The sequence below is a fragment of the Ambystoma mexicanum genome, chromosome 4p (genome assembly GCF_040938575.1).
Source record: "Ambystoma mexicanum isolate Mex_15411 chromosome 4p, UKY_AmexF1_1, whole genome shotgun sequence".
NCBI classification, from domain to species: Eukaryota; Metazoa; Chordata; class Amphibia; order Caudata; family Ambystomatidae; genus Ambystoma; species Ambystoma mexicanum.
In genome coordinates this window covers 247,634,962-247,656,371 of record NC_090927.1, presented here as the reverse complement: position 1 = coordinate 247,656,371, position 21,410 = coordinate 247,634,962, and the positions used below count along the sequence as shown (strand labels likewise).

The window sequence follows — 21,410 nt, the reverse complement described above, 5'->3', positions numbered from 1 at the left end:
ATGCAGAGAAAACAGAGCTTCAGGACCTCTGGGATGACATAACATCTGACAAAACACTATCACAGAAATTGTACAGTTTAGGCATACAAATGCACTCTCATAGATAATGTGGCTGCTATGAAGCTGCAGACTGTTTAACTGGTACTGCCTTGTATGGAAAATCTGACAATATAGTATGGCTAAGTCTTGGTCCTGCTAAATCTAGAAAAAGAGTTCTCAAATCATATGAGGATATAGAAACAATAGCCAAAAATAATCACAACAGCCAAGACATTTTGAAAAACAATTTACTCGATACATACTACCCAAACATGAGTAACACTTTGGAAAGCATGCATCTCTACCATGTAGCCCAAAACTACACAGACAAAAATAATGTTAAACCAGATGAAAAGAAAGGTAGATACAGAGTGGTAAATGGTGAAGGCAGCTTACTGAAACTTACCAAACACAGCTTAATTAATCATATCAAATTGTCATTAAAAACTCCTCCACATAACAAACTGTTTTACATGTCCCTGCTACAACTCTTTAAAGCATGGAGAAAGGAAGAAGAGTTACCGGATACATATGACTCCTATGAAGACACTTTCAAAGCAAATGAAAGCACTATACGTAAACTTTAAACAGTACCAAACAATGTTGCACAATGAACAGCAACATGAAGAAGAACTCCAGGCCCAACTACAAGTGGACACTCCCGACAGTAGTCAACCTTCTGTAACAGGAAGCCAAGAACCACTTGGACAGCCAATAATAGCAAATGAGGCAGAATTAGCCATGGCAGAAGTAGAAAACACCATGTGTCAGTATGAACAAGCTACAGAAGACTTTGCTGTACTGCAATTACAACTGAACACTGAGCAGCGTAGCATTTTTCAACAAATTGAACATGGTGTGGAACATGAAAATAAAAACTGTACCTGCCAAGACTACAAACCTATACTGCTATACGTGAGTGGTGCAGCTGGTTCAGGCAAAACATTCTTAATCAAAATCATCAGCAAGTTCCTTCAACAATTGACAAACAACAAACTGTCAGCTGTTGTAACTGCCCCCACAGGTTTAGCAGTCTACAACATAGGTGGTGTTACTTTACACCGATTACTACTCCTTCCAGTAGAACACCAAAACAAATTAGACTATTACAAACTTTCCACAGAAGCTACAATGGAACTACGCAGAGTTTTCAAACAAATGAAAATGCTTCTAATATATGTTAATGTTAATGTTAAAGGACATTTGTACCGCGCACTATCACCACCGGAGTGGTCCCCTGGCGCTCTGATGAGGTGAGCATGTTCTCCAACCTAATGTTGGCTTTGATTCACCTCAGATTACAAGAGGTCCTCAAAACAGACTACAACCAGCTCTTTGGAGAAAAACGCATTATTGTTTTCGGAGATCTTCTCCAATTGACACCAGTGAAAGCTGAACTTATTTTTAAAACCTTAGTGCAAAAACTGTGCCGTAAAACACTTGGCAGCATTGGAAATATTAACCTTTGGCAACATTTCCAATACAGATAATTAACCGAAAACATGTGTCAGTCTGCAGACCTCACATCCGCCAACATTTTAAAAAGTATTAGAGTTGGTGTACTATTTTAAGAAGCACAATCAATATTAAAAACCAGGCACATCCATACACTCTATGGCTATAACTCATGTGCTACTGATGTCATGCAACAATTAGCACACAAAAATGCCAATTGTATGTCCTTGATTCCAACACTTGCAAGCTGTTCCAAATTCAATGAAACAATGTTGAAAAAAGAAATGCAACCAATTATTGAAATTTGCTCCACAGATAAACTGGACGTACATGGTATGACACTACCCATGGGCCTGATTCATGTAACGTTTTCTTATGGGATTGCGCCATTATAAAACCCTTCCATGAATCAGACCACATGTGTTAACAAGCCACAAAAATACCCTAGAAAACTCTATCTCCAGCACAGCTGGTTATCTTTAAACTGTAGAAGTAATGCTTAAACGTAACCTTGACGTGGAGCAAGTATTAGTTAATGGAGCACTTGGTACAGTTGTTGGCTTTCAAACATACCCACGTGACAACAACATTGAATTTGTCAATATTCTCTTTGACAAACTATCAGAAGTTAAAAGGATAGGAAGCTCAACAGCCCGCTTCCTCCTTTTCAAAGACATGTATGTATGCAGAGAACAATTTACACTAATTCTAGCCTACACAGTTACCATTCACAGATCACAAGGTCTTGCCCCAGATAAAGCATTAATAGATATTGGTAGCACAGTCTTTAAAGAAGGCATGAGCTACGTTGCACTATCACGCTTACATACACTTGACAGGCTATTTCTAATCAACTTTCATGCAAGCAAAGTCAATTCTGATATTCCTTGCATTCTAGAATACAATAGACTGTGTTCACTCCACATACCCCATCTGAAAACATATCCTGCTCGACAACAAGCAAAACATTGTAAAAGAAAACTACTTGAAACTGAAACGATACAGGCTATCACAATTCCTCAAAAGGAAAACAAAACTAATACTTCATCAAGTACCACAAACAAACAAGAATCTAGTGGTCAAAGTAACTCAGCTACTTCTTCAAAGAAACAACACACACTCCAAACAAATGACTTCCACACAAAACTACCAGGTCTATTCACATTTTCAAATATAACTGCTGTAAATTGCTAGGCAAATGTAGCAATAAATATTCTATTCCAATTGACACCAATTATTGAGAACATTTACTTACACAGTACAGACCATTTGTGTTTGCAAATATTAGTCCTTCATAGAAATGCAACCAACAATCCTGACAACTCTCCAGTGTTTATGGAATAAGACAAGAATTGCACTACTGTGCTCAAATTGTCTAATTCACTATAAACTCACAAAAAGATCCACAAGAATTTCTAATGTACTTACTACAAGTACTGGAAAACAAAAACATACATATAAATGCAATATTTCAGATTTCATACATGTGGAAACATACATGCACTCTCTGCAACCATGTGGCACAGGAAGAAGTCCCTAATGCACACTTTGTGTATTTATGCATACCTAACTGTAAATCCATTCCATTTCAGCAACTTGTACAAAATGAAAACCATGGCAGATTATGTACTACCTGCAATTCAGATAATCGCTCCACCTTACAAATACAGACACATAGTAAACACGTAATAGTAATGCTTTTACGTTACAATGCAGATGGTACCAAAAACAACTGTAAGCTGAATGGATTCACACATGGTCAAGTATCACCTGGTAAGAAAACCTTCACAATAATATGTATAATCTACCACGCAGGAGCCACAACCAATGTAGTCACTACACTGCACATATAAAAAAATGAATTGTGGATGGTTTGAATGTAATGATAGTACCATTACTCTAAAGCAGAGATTGCAAGCAAATCTTGTAAACGCTTACTTAATATTCTTAAAACCAAAATTTAACATGTAATCTGTGTATGAACATAAGCAAAACTTCAACTTCAAAATTGTGCACAGTTAGAGCACACCAACATGTATCTAACTGCCCCAAGATTCGGCAACAAGCAAACAGATAAATAAATACCACTAAAATGTAACAAGAAATAAACAGTTAGAATTCACCAACATGTATGTAACTGCCCCAAGATTCTGCAACAAACAAACACATAAATAAATACCACTAAAATCAAATAAGGAATATACAGTTAGAATATGCCAACAGGTATCTAACTGCCCCACAAATCTGCAACAAGCAAGCAGATAAACAAATACTACTAAAATCAAACAAGAAATATACAGTTAGAATACGCCAATAGGTACCTAACTGGCCCAAAAAATCTGCAACAACCCAACAGAGCGATGAATAGCATAAAAGTAAAAATAAACAATTAGAATACACCAACAGGTATCTAATTGCCCCACAAATCTACAACAAGCCAAAGATAGAAGACTAGCAAGAAACAAGAAATAAACAGTAAAACAATGAAAGACATTTATTGAACCACACCATAGAAGGTTTTTATTTTTAATCCAGCATGGATTTTCTTTTTCACTGACCCAATGATTTAGAAAACAAACACAGAAACTGAGCAAATTGTGCAGTACACTGGTTTGAACTATAATACTTGTACTAAATATGAGGGTCAAAAAAATACATAAATGTCTATTATGTATTGCAATAACTCATTATGAACTACCTGCTCTAACATATGATCCTTTCTTTTATCACAGAGATTGAAAAAGTATGTCTGGTCCAGCTACACATGTTATCAAAAAAACTTCATACAACCACAAAAAACTCAACCAGTAAGTATCCAATAAATAAACTAAGAAACACTGCGCTCCTCTTTACAAACTCTATAATCTTAACGGCATAACCTAACCAAAACTTCACATACAAAATCTACAAATGAAACAGTACACAAACTTTTGGGTGGTGGATATTTGATGGGTGTTTGAGTCTATGGGCGCGTTATGCTGCAATGGATGTGGCCAGGGCCTAGAGTCTTGGGTGCATGGCCTATGGCCTAAGACATGTTCTGGCCACAACCACTGTAGCATAACACACCTATAATACCAAAAATGTTGACTGTGGTATGTGGGCTGCTTATAGATCATATTAATTATAATCAATGCTGTACTAACAACCCAAAACCAACATCATACTAAAGTAAAATAGCTAGTAGTTCATTCATTATGTCTGCGGACAGCTGCTACGACCGCAGGAATGGCAAACACATCAAGGGCAGGTGCTACCTAAACAAATAAAGTATTTGACCCATCTCTTACTTCTCAACCCTCCCCAAGCACTCGTGCACACCAACACACTCCCCAAAATTGCATTTTGCCTCTGTTTGCCGCCACGCTGTCGGTGGATCCAAGATGGCGGGCACATCGAAACAATGTGATGCGCCTCACGTCTCACCCCAGCCAATCGGCGAACAAGTTGCATGTCTGTGGACATGACGTAAGCTGACGAACCAATCGGTGGCCTGACCGCAGAGCGAACAGGGAACTAATATTGTTGCCTTACGTTTTGGCCATTTATAAAAATAAATAAATACTGGACAGATTTACACCAAATTAACAAAAGCACGATTTCGGGACTAAGCTGCCGCTCCTGCTGCAAATTTGGTGGAAATCTGTAGGCGTGCTCAAAGTTTTTTTTCCCATTATGTCTATGGGCAAAAAGAAATTTTGGGACCCCCCTATAACTTTGCCCCCCCTGAACCAAACCTCACTGCAAAACAAATCAGAGTGGGCATATACGTTTTTTGCACAGTAAGGTGAGGATTTGTCCATGGGGAACGAAGTTATAAGCCGCCCAAAAAGTGGTCTTCCTATGGGAATAGCAACCTAACCATAGCTAACCTAACCTAACCTAACCGTGGCTGTGTAATATATATATATATATATATATATATATATATATATATATATATATATATATATATATATATCTCAATTCATATTCAAATTAGATGCCTTCTCCTAACAGTCTATGTATAATGATTAAACATAGTACAAATACAATTATCAATGCCATCTGTCTCCACTCTATTAGGCAACCCCAAATGTAGTCAAAGGTTAAAAAGTGCAATTAGTGTACAATACATAGGAAAGCATTTTCTCAATGGTTTTGTTGTGTCACATCTACTTAAGAAGTTTTCACAAATCTCTAACTCAGTTGGGATTTGTCATAAAGAACAAGCTCATTTGATGTAATCAAGACCTTTGCAACTACCTTTCCTTTCAAGAGTATAGAAATGCATATCTTTTAACAAGTGTGAAACAGATTGTTAGAGTTGTTTTAGTAATTGCTGTCACCAGCAACTCCATAAACAGTATCAGTACCTCTCCTTGATGCTTCAAAAAGATAGATTTAACAAGAATGCTTGGCTAGTATCTATAAAGTGGAAGTCTAATGCATTTGGGAAGGCCAGTATTAAAGTGTAACCTATTATTAAACTCTATGCTTAATCTAAAGTAAAACCAAATTCATGGCAATATTTTTTTCCATTGGTTTATTATGTGAATGTGTTAATAGTATTCTCTGCTTAATTTGTGTACTTATTTTGTAATTGTGTTTGTATATACGTCCTTTATATGTGTTACAGTTAGTTTTTGTTTGGTGTGAAGTATTGTTTCAAAATATTAATAAGATTATCTATAGTTGTGAGCTAGTGTTTTTTTTGTAATTGTGGGTGTATGTGTTTTGTAATGTAATATAAGATATGACTATTGATGTATTTCTTCAGTAAATGTACCATAAAGTGTATAATAATTTGATTGGTTTAATGGAAATGTTCTGTGTTTTTTGTCTGTATGCTTCTTTGTTGTTGGAGTGTGAAGTAAAGGTACTTCTTTTTCCTGATATTGTTATATTTTCCAACCCAAAATGTTACAATTAGTAAGTTTACTTAGTTTTTATATCCCCAAATATGTTCTCATTTCTTTAAACATGTCTTATATTCTGTATACATTGTGTGTGAATTATGTTGTACGATTTTACTGGAGTCTCAAGGTTATAACAATGTGGGTATTACTTTCATCAATATGTTGCATATTGATTCAATGGTTGGTATGTTCAGATTATTTTGAAGGTTATTCAAATTTCAACTTTAAGCATATTATTTTTCTGGTGTGTGAATAATATTCTGTGAACAATGTCTGTGTGCGTGGATTATAAAACATAACAATGACGAGGTTGGTCTTTTGTATTTCTGTAGTATTGGTTAATGTGTAAAACAATGAAGATAGTTGGTGTTATTCATCTTGGTAATATAATGTTTGTGATGATGAATGTATGGCAATTTCTTGAAGTATGAACAAATGAAAGTGAAAGTAATGTGTTGTGACCTATTTGGGTTTATCTTACTGATGTGTTGTATCACATGTGTTTTTGATTGATAGGTTATACCTTTTAATATTTTTACAATGCCACACAGGGTCTGTTGGGATGTGGACTTGAAATGGTGGATGTTTTGTAAGGACTGAATTTAAAGTTATGAAGTGTTGTTATTATTTATACATTTTGTGTTGTGAAAGTAGTCATATTTTTTCATTTGCAATGTGTTTTATTTTATTTCAAATGTATTGACAATGTTTTTCTAGTTGGCTTTGAAAATTGAGATGGTGAGTTGTGGTGGTTGGATGGGTAGCATGTTATTGAAGAAGTGCTCAATGTGTATCAGTGATTTTTTTTGTTTCTATAAATAATGGTTTGATGTGTGTATTTTTTATGTAGTACATGGCTTTGCTTGGTTCAAGCAATATTGCCAGATATATTATTTGGGGTTAATTGTAGAAGTGTGCTTACGATGCATATTACACACATAGAATACTTTTAGGCTGTTTTGAGGCAGACATGTGTAATGTTCTGAACTATTAAACTGTCCCCTTTCTCATCATAGCAACGTTACATGTTTTGTTTGTTTGTTTGAGGTTTATACAAAATGTAGTATAATGTTGCACCTCTTGGGGGGGGGCATACCATAGCCTGTGAAACAAAAGGAGAAGCAGAGGTAAGAAAAAATGATGATGATGAAGTGGCACACATGGACATGCAACTAAACTGGAAGAATGGGGATGATCTAGTGGGAGTACAATAAACAGGTATGTTAGTTGGAATGTATTGCTGATGGACCAGATCAAAAAAACGATCTGAATCAAGGTTATAAATGATCTTCTCATATGAACAAGACAAATCTTTGACTGCAAATTTAGCACAGCCTGGCCTAGAGGTAGCAAGTGCATTGATGCTGTGAGCCATTGAAGTGTAGGGTCTATGTAAATGTTCCCATTTTTTGATGAATATCTGGAGTTGCCAAGTCAATTACCAGATGTGCTAGCATCAAGACTTGGATTTGTATAAGGCAGAATGCAGTAATCAAGAGGTAGAAAAAGAATGGGAAGGAGGGAAGTCCACATCTATAGTACCAGCTTTGTTTGGATCCTTAGTGTGTGAGGCGGAATTGACAGACTTTTGATATGTAAAAGGTAGTAACTTAAACAAGTCAATATCCTCGCAATATCATCTTAAGTAGGTGTGGTAAAACATATGGCCGAAGACCACCATGTAAAGGACTTCGTAAACCTGACATAGTCTACTGTGGGCACCGTTTATATAGACAACAAGAGGCCAAAAAGGCACAAATGGAACAATAGGGAAGTGCGGAATATAGCTGTTGAATATCTAATCATCTTGTGAACTGAATCAACTTCTGATAATACAGTATCTCTGACCTACACTATACTAAAGTGTTAACTAATTAAAGTAGATATCAAGTAAAGCCTCAGAACTAAGTCATAGGCAACACCAGAGTCATCTTCATGTAGAGTTGGATACTGGTTAAAGTAAATAACACACTGGACAGGAGAATACCGGTACAAAATACAGAGAAAAAAGTGAAACTACAATATAGTTTGCAGTGAGTGATGACAAGAAAGACATTACATAATCTGAATGTGTTATTGCATGGTAAGGCTCTAGATCACATGAGAGAATGTTAGTCGACCAAAAATGGATTACAGTTTTGGCTTTATATCAAGTTCCTCACACATGTTTATCATTCATTTGTTAAGGAATTCGATGGTGCAGGGCTCATAGGGCAAGATTTGATTAAACTGGTCCCTTCCTGTACTAGGCTTGAGTAGATGTTATTTATTTAACTTTATTTATAAGATTTATAGAACATAAACCTATGATATATGGAGTGCTTTGCCATATTATTATATACAAAAAATCAAGAAATATAGGAGCAAATAAATGGCAAACATGAAACAAGGCAATGAAAACAAATCATAAAAGTTTTCGTTTTAATAGATTGTACCTAACATCTAGATTTCAAATCTTCCCTCCTAATTCTGGAGCTGCAACATACGTATCAATGTGGGAATATGAATCTTGCAGGAATGACTACATTTAATTAGTGTGATGATGTGAGGAATTTAACAAAGGAGACCACATTTATTTTGGACTCTGTACTGCATGCCCAAAAACATACCTTTATGTTAGAGGAATGGTACAGCATTTGTTACTTGTGATATTTATATTAAGAAATGTATTTTTGTCTGTGTTGCATGTTTTTATGTTTTCTACATAGGGACCATATGAACATTTCAGGGTGTTTTATTTTGTAAGAGGTTCATTTTGTAATGTGAGTTTGACTATATGTTTAAGGTATTTTTGTGAGGGGTTAGTGGACATGATGCAAAAGTTTTGGCTTGAATAGTATGAGTTTCATCCATAGTTTTCCATACATTGTAATTGTAAAGATGTTGTTTTTCCTAGGTTAGGTAACAAGATATTGTGTTGCTAACTTGTGGTGTATTTAACATTAAATCACACTCCTTTAAGCACCACAATTATTTCAACATAGATATTGGGTCTCATTACGAGGCCACTGGTAACCCTGCCGGTGCTACGGATGGGTTGACGCCAGACTCGTAACATTTTACTGACACCTGACTTTCCGGTGCCACCGGGAGATTCCAAGTCCGGCGGGCCGGGAAGTCAGGTGACGGTAAAATGTAAATCCCTATTCTCTCTATGGCAGTGGGGACATGGAAGCACCAGCACCGTTGCTAACGGTGTCTTTACGAACTACAACAATGATACGCAAATGGTCATGGAGCTCAGTGGTGATCATCAACAAGACTCTCTAACTCTTGAAACATCTATGTGGTTATTGAACAGTGGTTGTCATCAAACTGGCTTTGCCGTAACAGCAATAAAACTAAGCTTCTCATTTTTGGCTCACCTCAGGTGAGGGCCACATTAGACCCAGTATATTGCCAATTTATGATGCAGGGTAATGAGATCAAAACACAATTGAAGGTGAAAACCCTGGGGGTATTTCTAGAGGCATCATTGAACTCAGATTCCCATGTTGAAAACCTCAGTACATCTTGTAATTATTATATGAGGCTTTTGTTTACCATACGCCCCTTTATTAACAACAAGAATGTGTTAACAATTGCCCGGGCCACGGTAATCTCAAGATTAGATTGCTGCAACATCTTACTATGTGGATCTACAAAGGCTAACATATAGACATGCCAAGTTATCCAAAACAATGCTATCCGCATCGCTATGACCATTTCTTGTACTCCTATACCAGGAGAGATATTCACTGGTTACCGGTGCAACAAAGTATCATTTTCAAAATGGGATCTCTAATACACTGTTCTCTTTATGGAAAATCACCAAAGTAGCTAAAAATATGAAATATGATCATACTGTATAGTTTGGTCAGAGATCTATGATCTTCACATCTGAACATGCTACGAGGAATTTAAACCAAAAGAACCAGAGGTCTGGATAGATCTTTTCGGGCGAGGGCTCCTGTCTTCTGGAACTCTCTTCCAACATCCATCAGAGGGATTTCTAATTGGAATTGCTTCTGTAAAGCCTTAAAAACATCCCTCTTCTTCTAAACGGTAGTTCACTTGTCCGCTCAGTTACGCAATAGGACCTGGATGCCGTGTCCTGTCATTTTGTTTGTCCTTTCGTGTCAATGTCAGCGCCCTGATGCCTGCAGGCTATCGGGGCTATAGAAAAACATGAATAAATAAAAAATAAAAAAGCAGTGGGTCACAGAGGCAACCTCAACTCTTAAACAAACCAAAATGTAATGAGTGATGTAATCCTCAATGGGCTGCAATGAGAAGCAGATACATCCACAGAAGAACATTGCCAATCATCTCCTTACATACTTATCCTAGTTATATGTAGTCCATTACACTCCCCAAGATGGTTAGTCCCTTTTCTGTCTTTATTCTAAAAAGTATGATCAGCTGGTCTCTGGAATTCCGTATCTTGGACCTTGAACTGATAATTAAGAAATCCTCAGCATCAAGAGCGTCTGGCCCAAATGGTTTGAGCAATTCAATTTGTAAATTGGATCCATTGACCTGGGCGAAGGTTTCAACACAACTCTTTGATAACATCATTATTCAGGAGAGAATACCAGATTCCTGGAAACAATCCATAGTTATACCTATCTACAAAAAGGGTGATAGGCTATTGGATTCAAACTATCGCCCAATTTCCCTGTTAGATACCGATAGTAAAATCTTTTCGGGCATCATTTTAGGGGAATTAGAAGCCTGGGCAAAAACCAAAGGAATGATCCCAAAGCAGCAATCATGCTTTAGAAAGGGCCTATATACCTCATTGAATGGGCTTGTTTTGAGCTGTCTTCAAAGTCGTTCAACAAGGGAGGCCCTGTCCTTTTTGGAGCCTGGATTGACTTATCCCAGGTGTTTGATACGGTTGATAGGAACTTACGGTGGAAAAAACATGATGCCTGGGGAATCCCCCCTAGTTTATTTTCCATTCTGAGAGAGTTGCATTCCAACAATTATATGCGGGTCAGACTTGGTAGATCAGGCTTGCTTTCAAACTCAATCAGGATAGCGAGAGGGGTTTCACGAGGCTGTTTATTAGCCCCTTTGCTTTTCATTCTCTTTATGGCGGATCTAGCCAACTGTTTTCAGGATATAGGTTTAATATATCCATCTATTGGCAATGCAAAAGTACATTGGTTAGCCTATGCAGATGATGTAGTAGTCTTGGACTACTCGCAAGTTGGGCTGATACATCTGCTGTCAACAACTTAAACATTAACCCCAACAAATCCAAGATCCTTTTATTTAAGAGACCAAATAAAATAGTGAAGAACTATGCTTGGAACATGGATCAGTTATCAATAGAGGTTGTCTCAGAATTAACTTATCTGGGAGCCACATTAGGATCTTTTCCAACAAAGAATGGCTTGTTGTTATCTATTGATCCAAGGTTAGTGAAATTAGGTGCACAGATGAAATAAAATCAATTCCAAGTTTGGTAAATGTTCTATCCTTCCCCTCCTAAGATTTTACATAGGTAAGGTAGTTCCTGTAATCTTATATGGTTTGGACTACAACTCTGTAGCTATGGAGACTGGGATATAATAGAAGCTAGGATATGGAAACAAACTTTGGGTTTGCCAGACTGTGTTCCTATTGTCTGCCTAAGATATGAACTTGGTCTTCCATCACTTAGATCATGGCTGGAATGGAAGTGTTTGGCTCTATAAAGATGAATCTTAGATCCTCCAAATAACTCCCATTTTGAGGAAACAGCTTTAGAGCTGCAATTGGGGAACAATGGTTTTCTGTATAGATTTGGGCAACAGTGCTTGGAAATATTGTCTGGATGTGATTGTGGTGTTGAGTTACTTCTTCAGAACCCACTATTGGTGAAAGAAAAGCTGAAGTTGGGTGATTGGATAGGCGCGATTGATAATATGAGAAAAGTTAAAAGATCAGCTTCTCTATCAGAGTTGGATAAATTACTGTCATTTGTACCGGCCTATTTTAAAAAGTCTCCAAACCCAAGGTTCAGATCTTCTTTTTTGAGATTTCATTTGAATCTACTTCCTACTCTAGGAATACTAGCTACTAGAGATAAGGAAGGGGAGACTCTACCAATCTGCGATAGGTGTCCTAGCAATGAAGTCCAGACTACTAGACACCTATTAGCTAATTGTCTTGGGGCTTGGAGCATGAGGGTTAGATACTTCAGAAGATTTGTTCATGATGAGTCTAGACTCAATACCGATGATTTTTGGGCGAGATGATCTACACTGAAGCAACACATGCGTAATGTGTGCTTTGGCTCCCACATGGATATTTTTAGGCTGGTCAAGCAAAAGAGCTAACTCCAGCATATCTTAATTAGGGTATATCATTGATTGAAAAGGTAGCCATCGAGTAATTTAGTAAATCCCTGATAACAACAGTTGCATTCATTATTTCATGCTCTACACCAAAAGGTGAATACGGGCCAGAGCTGCATGTCAGCATGAAGGATAAACGCAGATGTGGACCTTAGTATACCCAATAGTTGACATTTAAAGACTGTCCACACTACTGGAGGGTGATAGTAGCTCTAAACCGAAGCCGTCATATTAATGTTCATTTAAAGGTGTGCCATTCATGATAATTACAGATAAAATGTTGATACATGTGTTATTTTGTGTTTGGCCTTTTGTGTTGCATATAATGGTGATGAGAATTAAATATTGTTCCATGAATATTTGTGAGGGGTCTCTGCTAGATGTTATGTGTGGTGCAATTGTTAAGATGATTGTATGTGTGGTATGAACATGTAATGAATATGTACTCTTAGGTCTATTGTCTCATGTTTGGGATAGTTTTACTGATGAATGCTTGTATCAAATCAACTGTTATTTTTCAATGCTATGGTGGGTTTGGCATGATTGAGTGCTGGGGACAGTTCTGATAATTCTCCCATGTTGGGTTTGCTTATTTGCTACATTGTGAGTGTTTCTGACGGCCTCCATATTGTGGAGTGCTATTGCATACTGAAGGAGAAGACTGACACGTGTTGTGGCATGTTGATTGCTATAGACTTTTAATAGTCAAAATAATAAAGAGAACACCTAAGTTTCTCCAACTGTAAGAGGGGTTTCCATGCCTCAACTAAAACTCTAAAGCTTCTGTCAGAATGTCCGTGTGTATCAATAGTCCACTGTCCTGTGTCAAAACCCTGCTTCTGTCCCTTAAACTTTAAACTAAACTATAGATAAAGTCAACCTTTTTGGCCCACAAGAACTACTCCCTTCTTCTGTACTAGGGATAGGAGTTTGTTTCCAGAAGTTGGCTTCTTCTTAGGAGATTGGCTCCTTTCCCCCAATCAAAACTGTCTTCCAACAAAAAAAGGCAAATGTTCAAGCACTTCTTGGAAGACACACTGTCTGTCTTCTAACAGTCTGTATCAGAAAGTCTTTACAAATGTGGAAGAACTTCCTTCTCCTGGTATCTTGATTTAAGAATTTAACACAACCCGGGGGAATGACTCCTTTCCCCTGGTATTTTTGCTTCATGGTTTGATATAACCAGGAAGACTAACTCCCTTCCCCTAATCTCTTTCCACAGTTAAACAACACCAGGGGAAATGACTACCTTCCTGTGACTTCTCTTTCACGTTAGTAACACAGTTCAACAATACCAGGGGAATGACTCCCTTCCCCATGGCTTCTCTTTCACTTTAGTAACACAGTTCAACAACCCCAGGGGGAATGACTCCCTTCCCCTGACTTTTCTCTCACTTTGGTTTTACAGTTCAATGCAACACAACCAGGCGGAATGACTCCCTTCCCTTGGCTTTTTCTCACTTTGGGGTCCCAGACCCAGGCTTCCTCTACTATTGTTATCAGGCAGACCTGGTTCACTCTCATACCAGGTATTGCCATGTAGAAGATGACTTGTATCTCTCTTCTTTTGTGGGTGCATGTAGCAGACCCGTAATTTAATATTTCTCTGTGTGTATTGTTAATCACGTCTTTGCCTACAGGGTTTCCTTTCTTGCCACTGTAGTGAAGGTGTGGGGTCTTTATATGTTACTTATCCTCCCAAGCCCTACCAACTGTCCCTGTAAACTTGGTATCTTTAGGCCATCTGCCAGAGTGCTCCACTTTGTCTTAGTTTCTGTTTCACATGTTCTCTGGCTTCCTACGCCTTTCCTCTCTCTCCGCAGCGGCTTTGTAGTCTTGGATTTCTCACTGTATGCTCATCTGCGCTCAACGGTGCACACTTACCTCCCCGCAGGCCAGCAGGCCTGCACTTGTGCTTTCCATGAATGGATGTATGAGTATGTTGAATATATGAAGTGAAATTGTCATTCCAGGGTATGTGATTGCTTATGATGTGATAAGTTAGAGATCCAAAAGACATGCCAACTGAGTGTGTTCTTTTAAATAGCACAGGTCTGGGTGTTTGTGTGGCAATCAAATGTATGTGGTTATGCTTGGGCATCTGTCAAATGGGGGTTGGTTGCTGATGATGTGTATTCATGACAAATACTGCATATAGATTTTCAAGTTGTTAGTAGTGGTGTTGTGGATAATATTTGCTAAACAGACCTTGGCAAATAGTGCAAGGATATGCGTGCGATTGACTTTGTGTTGACACATGGTATGTATAAGTTTTTTCCAAGATTTCGGTCTTCTTGTGTGGTTTTAGAGGGTGTCTTCGTGTACATTCTAATGTTGAAATGTATTTTTTTTTAGGTTTTTGACATGTCCCACAACTTGCAGATTGTTGAAGATCCAAGGGGTCCAGTGATTTTTGCAGATTTCAGGAGTCAGATTGTGTGAACATTTCAACTTCAAAATGCACTTGTATGGACATTGTGAGACTACATTGGCAGTTATAATGAGTTACTTGATCTCTTGTGTCCCTGAAATTTATGGTGTTCCCAACATTCTCATCCTCCATGTCTGTGTTAATGACCTTGGATTCACCTGTTCCTGGGCCTTCTGTGACAAATGAGGGTTTATCTGGATTGTTCATTGCTTTCACCGTGTTTGGTAATGTAAATAATGGGTAAGAGGTATGAAAAAGCTCACAAGAATGTGAATATTTGCTTGTGTGCCTGTATGAACCATCAGGAATGTCACGTCAACGTCTACAGAGATTACCTTATGTTTTCTTTTGAGTCAGTGTTCAGTTCATTTAATGGACAAGGCAACTCCATTTTTGTTTTACCACAACATACTTTTCATTGTGTGTTCAGTGGTATATTATTTCTTCTGTTTGATGCCTTGTGGAATTGAACATAGTGCCAATACATTACCTTCCTAAGACTAACACCCAAGACAACAAAGATGGCATCACAAATCCTGGCCAGTAGTTTTTGTTCAATGCAGAAGACTTGATCTAGTTAAAATGCATTGCAAACATGATATACATATTTTAAAGGTGCTGTATATGTTGATGTTAACTTTACACTACATTCTTAAGGTATTGCGCCTAGGGTTTCGTCTGAGCTTATGGTGAATATACATGGAAGATGACGCATGCCCCCAGACAGCCTATACCTTTTTTATACATAATAATGAAACTTGATCTTCGTGTTATTTTGTGATCATGTTATGTGTTTCTTCCTTATTAGTGTCTCCTTTTAAGTGTCTCACATTTGTTTGCATTGATACTCTCCATGTATATGTTTATGTACTAACACATATGTGTATTAGTTGTTGTATTTTTAGTGGTTAATAGAAGGTTTATATTAGTGAACATTCTTATAGGTTTGGAGTTATGATTCTACTAGCGAGACAAACCAGTTTAAATATGGTCTATTTCTATGGTCTATGCTTGAGCTATTTTGGATGTGTATGTATTATTAAAAAGGAGTGTAGGAGGCCCTCTACCGAGAATGAACATGGGTTAAATAACCTGTTCTATGGAATTTCTACAACCACGCCATTTACGGAGGAGAAATAACCATTTGCATATCAGTCTTTGCCACACCCACAAGGGCAGCCCAGCACTGAATTGCTAGGCAACTCTCTTCTGAACAAGAGTACCATCAGCAACTGTGTGCAGGGGGATTCTTTTCACTCTCCTCTTCCCCGACCATTCACGGGAGTGGCAGCTGTCTCTCTGAGGTTCTAGCACTTAGTGCAATAAGGAGACAAAAGCTCCAGAAAGAACAGCTCCAATTTACAAAACTCCTGCTTCTTAACAAAAACCTCAATAAAGACTTTGAGAATGTTGCCAGTGCTGCATGTGTCCCTTCACCTACACCTATGCATTTACAGTCGAAATTACCTGACTCTCTTGATGACCATGGAGGGGGAATTGGGGTGTTATCAGAGATTAAGGTACCCGATAAATTAAAAGGCCCGCTCCCCTGGGTGCCCAGACTGTGTCAATGCAGCACATTTCAAAAGGAGAGCAGGCGGGAGAAACTGCAGCAGAAAATAGTGACAGAGGGCTGGGTGTCCCTAAGGCACCCAAAAATTGGATGCTTTCTAAAGATCATTTGCTGCAGGATCGTATGGCATGTTTAATTATTGAGGAATTTCAATCCTGGGTGGTTTCTGTAGGCCCAATAATACTTATGACACCTTTGTGAAACTCGTCGAAGGTTAAACAAACAGTACTCAAAGGAACGGAAAAGTCCTTGCAAACCTCCACTTTCCAGAATGGTCCTCATAGGAGTTGTCAAGCAGACCCTACATAGTCCTCTTCTTTGGGTTTGTCCTCGCAGTCAAAGGTAGTCATTTCTGCTCCCTGCCCAGTGGCTGTAGATCTAAGGGAAGGTATTTTGCCTCCTATCAAGCCTGTTATTATGTCGGCCTACCCACATTTTAAGGATATTCCACTTAAAAAATCCACGATAATGAAAATTATGGACTCCAACCTAAGGAGTTTTGCTCTGGACTCCAGAAACATAATTATTACTATTGTGAACAAGCCGAGACAATTGAAATCTAGGGAGACACTCACAAACAAAATTCTAGCCTGTATCCATTTAAAGGTGGATCCTAACTATGTCAGAATCCAGGAATTGAGTGTCCTCTGCAGAGTTCAGATCGACAATTGTTGCTGCACCAATGACACTGAATGCATCGTTGTGGGATGTGCCTCTAGTAGTTTACCCTTGCTCCTGAATAGAATACTGAATCTGCAGAATTTGTCCTCACCCTCTAATCTAAGAATTGTATTGAACTAATCTGCTTCAATCATTGTTGTCTCTTTACCAAACAGCTCCTGTTTTAGCCTTATGTTTTGATGATGTTTAATCTTCACATGGTCTGCAGACTCTATGAATTTTATAATTAGTCTCTTTGATTGATCTTCCTGTCTCCTTGTTTGTTTCTAACTTGTGTATTTTATATACTTTGTGCTCAATATCCGAGTTCTTGATTTCTGTATTTGCTTGTTTGTCGGCGCCCTCATGCCTCAGGGTCAATGGTCCAAATATTAGCACTAAATGTTAGAGGTGGTAGATATTTAGGTGAATGAGTGGCAAAAGGTTATTAGGTTAAAATATCAGTACTCAATATTAGAGGTTGTAGAGACTCAGGAAAATGTATCATACTCATTGTGTTTACGTATCTGAGATTCTGAACTTTGATTAACTGAGCACACTAATACCTAGGGGCTTTGCTTTTTGAGTTACCTATATAGGCTCATTGCAGTGCATGGATGCTGCCGGTTAGTATCTAATCCATTATCACCACCATTAAACATATATAAGATCGAGTATAGTCACTAACAACACTATTGTCATATTCTGACTTAAATTGAATAGCATACGGCCATTCTATAAGTCTTTTACAATGTGGTTTACTTACCAGAATTATTGAATTTGTTTCATATTGTGTTTACTTATTGTGACAGTACTTAGCTTTCTAAATAATTCTCTTTACCTGTGTATTGCATAGCCTGCGGTAGCGGCCATGTAGTTATGGTTAAGTTGCTAAACCCATAGGAAGAGCACTTTTTGGGCAGCTTATAACTTCACTCCCCCTGGACGAATCCTCACCAAATTTTGCAAGAAAAAGTATGTGGCCCACTTTGAAAAGTTTGGTGAGGTTTGGTCAAGGGGGGCAAGGTTATAGGGGGGTCCCAAAATGTCTTTTTATTCCATATACATAATGGGAAAAAACTTTCTTGCCTCATGCCTACAGCCCAAACCGCTGGACGGATGTCATCAAATTTGCGGCCAGAGTGGCGGCTTGGTCCAGAAAGCATGCTTTTGTTTGGTGTGAATCCGTCCAGTAGTTTGTTTTAAAACAACTAAAAAGTAGGTCCCAAAAAAATTGTGATATCTATGTCCGCTCCCCAGACACACTTCCCTGTTTGGTCCATGGACAGGACTCCGATTGGCTTAAAGGGCAATGTGGTGTTCGCGGACATCGGACATGTCCACTGATTGGATGGTGAAAAGCGTGAAGTGCGTCAGATTTTTGGAAATGGCCACCATCTTGGATTTGCAGACAGCGGTGGGTGTCTGCAGACATTGCAGTAAAAACATATTAAAAAACACAACATTGCACTTGTCAAACTTATCAAATAATCTCTGGGGAGGTGAGCGGTGATGAGGATGGGATATGGCTGCAAGAAGCAAACAAACGGGTGGTTTTTGCTGCAAAACTCTGCAAACAGTTTGGATATTTGCGAACAGTCCGGAGAAGTTCGGGGACACTTCAGATGTTTGGGGACAGTTTTTGGATGGCATATAACTTTGCACCACTCAATAAAACTGCATGGAATTTTGCAATTATATCCCTGACCTGATTCCTAATGAGTTTGGTGGGATTCAAGAGTGGGCAAAATTAGCGGGGGGGTCCCAAAATAATGTAAAGGCTTGTCATCGGTTTTACTTGTAACCATAACGTCCCTTTAACAACGTTTTTTCATTGAATTTCATAGGTTTTTATTAGTGCAACTTAACCATAACGTCCCCTTAACAAAGTATTTTCATTCAATTTCACTGGTTTTTATTAGTGCACCTTAACCATAAGTTTATATATATATATATATATATATATATATATATATATATATATATATATATATATATATATATATATATATATATATATATAGCATTGAACAGAGTCTGTGCAGTATATAGTGTGCAGAGGACTTAGCAATCAAATCGACAGATCCTTAAAATAAGAGCGCAAATGTCCTTGAATAAGAAAGAGGTCCAATAAAGTAGAAAGTGATTTATTGTGGTCACAGCCGACACGTGTTTCAGACCATAAGGTCGTCCTCAAGGCAAAGCAGCTGCCTCCGTAACAAAGCTCCCTGGGATCTAACCCCTTTACAACTGATACAGGTATTAATACCGTATATACATGAGTTCCAAGGACCAGTAACACATTTTGAGAAAATCCTGCTTTGCTGAACATTTAATTACAGGCTGTCAATCCTTCCTGAACATTCCTAATACGGTCCACATGTGACTTTTTGCCATCAATCAACTTCTAATAGGGATTTATCCCTCTACGCTGATTGATCCTGGCTCCCCCTCTGCCAGGCTCATATCCCTTTTATATTCTGATTGTAACTGTGGATCCCCTTCTTGTGGCTCAGATCCCCATTTTACAATGTTCAGAGGATATTCCTTCTCGGGTGACTCGCGTTTCACTCTGCAGCCCCCTCAGCCAGGCTCAGATCCTTCCTCTTACAAAATTAGTCTCCCTCAGCCGGGTTCGGACCAATTTCAGCTTGCATTAAACTATCAAATACTTTTGATTGTGCGCAGGGTTTTGTTTGACCCGCTGCAGGATCATTTTGATCTCAAAATTCACTTCTCACAGTTGCCAACCAGTTGCGACCTTTGAATGAGCACCCACATGGCGCCGGACCACTCTGTCTATAGTATCTTTCTTGGCCTCCAAAGTTCAGTCACTCCTCAGATTTTCAATTATTTGTTCATCACTCATCACATACATTTCACACACTGTTCTCTTTAGATTTCTTCATACAATGTTGCTGCTTTCAACCTTGGTTCTAACACAGGCTTTTCTGGTATCAGTCTCTCTCTCACCGGCTGTGCTGTCTTTACTGGTGCTGCTTTGTTGTAGGAGCCAAGGACAGTACCACATCGGCAAATGCTCCTCCCCACCTTCATTATCGATGTGGAAGTGGCCCGGGTACGTCCGACACACAATGCAGGTTTTAGGTTTCTTATTTTCCAAGGTTCTCGAATGTAACGTTCTGAAAATGTCAAGGGAACTTCCCTCCTTGCAATCCTATTTGGTCTCGTCATCTTTATCCACGTATTAAACTGCCATCTTTGAACTGCTGCTTCCTCATGTGCTTTGCCTTGCTCAGAATGTGCTTTCGTGCTCCGCCTTTTATCCATGTGGGGAAGTGTGATGGAAGTCAGGTGTGTGTAATGATCAGTAAATGCCTGATCTTGCCTGACTATTGTATTGGGACATGTCAGGTATACGACTCTGGTGTCAGTCCGTTTTCGCTCACGATGGGATGTCCATTTGAAAATGTTTGTGTTGGGAAAGGAGGGTGGTTGAGTTCCTAAGTATCCTACCTAGTAGGATGGGGAAAGGGTGTTACAGGGAAGGGGATACTGCATCTCACCATCCGGTTTCCCACTCCCACTCCCCGAAGACCCCTTATCCAGGTGATCCATTTTTCAGAGTTGTGGTTTCGAGGGTAAAATGCCCTAGCACTATGGGGAAAAGGAGAGCTGCCTCAAAATTTTCAAGGGAGGACTTGCCGAATAATCATCTGTATGACTTATGTTGCAACTGCCTGATACTACCTGGGTTGGAATTATTGAAGATTGCTGCAGGAATATTTTTAGCTGGGAGACAGCAATTGGGAACGTCTAAAAGCTGACTAGGCCCTATTACTAAGGAGAGCCAAATAGAGGGATGGATTCTGCTGGCTATATTTCACTGAAGTGCCTGACCAGATCCCTGTGCTTCCCCAAAACAGATGCTCTGCTGACTTTCCTGAGCACCAAAAACAGAGATTTCCAATGCAATAGCTTAATAATGGGTGGAGGACAAACTGAGTAGACCTTTAGCATGTTTTACTGAATAATAATTTAACTCCCATATAGGGTGACACAAGGGC

At 38.6% G+C, this 21,410-nt stretch overlaps 1 protein-coding gene across 1 annotated transcript in view; it reads right to left on the bottom strand.

The window, feature by feature from the left end:
• LOC138453171 (cysteine-rich venom protein-like) overlaps positions 1-21,410 on the bottom strand; it is a 391,821-nt gene that overhangs the window by 204,003 nt on the left and 166,408 nt on the right. The gene's annotated exons all lie outside the window — the stretch shown is intronic.